Source organism: Coffea eugenioides, unplaced genomic scaffold, assembly GCF_003713205.1.
Source record: "Coffea eugenioides isolate CCC68of unplaced genomic scaffold, Ceug_1.0 ScVebR1_606;HRSCAF=1311, whole genome shotgun sequence".
NCBI lineage: Eukaryota > Viridiplantae > Streptophyta > Magnoliopsida > Gentianales > Rubiaceae > Coffea > Coffea eugenioides.
Genome location: NW_020864460.1, coordinates 5,001 through 6,297, shown reverse-complemented (window position 1 = coordinate 6,297; position 1,297 = coordinate 5,001). Strand labels below are relative to the sequence as shown.

General features: G+C 27.9%; 1 non-coding gene across 1 annotated transcript; it reads left to right on the top strand.

Moving 5' to 3' along the window:
* The first annotated feature begins 736 nt into the window (after positions 1-736).
* On the top strand, positions 737-809 carry TRNAT-UGU. Its single transcript has one exon. It is a non-coding gene; the product is annotated as a tRNA-Thr (tRNA).
* Positions 810-1,297: the final 488 nt, after the last annotated feature.

The window sequence follows — 1,297 nt, the reverse complement described above, 5'->3', positions numbered from 1 at the left end:
CATTGTGATGTCGTTGCTTTTTTTCTTTCCTTTATTTTATACTGAAATCGTTGAATGCATTAGATACCGATTCCTATCTTAAAAAACTGTTTTCTTTTTTTTGATTTCTTATCTATCTTCTATAGGAAACCCCCATTTGGTTCAATCCAATATGATTTTATCATTTCTGTATCCCCAATTCAATATAGATGAATATATATCTTAGATATATATATCTCCCTGTCAGCTTTCCAATGCAATTTTGAATAGTTGAACGGTCGATTCTTTTTTTTTGTCGTCTTAATTTTCGCCTTTACGATTTATTTACTTTACATTACAACATTAATTACATCTTTATGAATGAAAACTGAGAATGTCTCATTAGTTAGAACTCCTAATTAGAATTAGAAATATATGATATAGAATCAAATAATATAAATATATATAGAAGTATAAAAAAAGAATTCCAAATGTCATTTGAATTCAAAAATGAAAAATTTAACTAATTTAACTATACTAAAACTATTTACTATCTAATAGTAGATGATAATTCGAATTTAATCGAGTGATAAAAAAATCGAAATTCTATATCGCTATATTAATCGTTGTGCTCTATAATATTCAATAATTTATTTGAAATTCTATTTTATTCTTTTCTAGATCCATATCGATTATGAATAGATAAGAAGTAATAGTTACTAACTAAGATTCTAATAGTTTATGGAATTCCTATCCATATAAAATGGATATTATATGAGCCCGCTTAGCTCAGAGGTTAGAGCATCGCATTTGTAATGCGATGGTCATCGGTTCGATTCCGATAGCCGGCTTTCCTATTTATTCAAATTTTTACGTAATTGATAATGTCTCAAAGAATATTAAATAAAAGGGTGTCGTCCCCCTTTTCCAAAAGCCATCAATTTATAATTTATTAAGTTATAAGAATAAGAACTTCCAACTATGTCAGGAAGGGGATATCCTTTTCTATAATAGAAAAATAAATAGAAAGGAGTGTGGATATTTATCCAATTCATCTCATTCTTTTTTATAGTACACAAGCATGCTATTTCAATAAACTTCGCTTCATTTAGTTCAGTTTTGTTTTAGTTTAGGTTTTCAAAAATTTAATAAATAAAATAGAAAAAAATGAAATTCATTCAAAATAAGAATAAGGAGTCTTTATGTCGCGTTACCGAGGACCTCGTTTCAAAAAAATACGCCGTCTGGGAGCTTTACCAGGACTAACTAATAAAAAGCCTAGAGCTGGAAATGATCTTAGAAACCAATTACGTTCGGGAAAAAAATCTCAATATCGTAT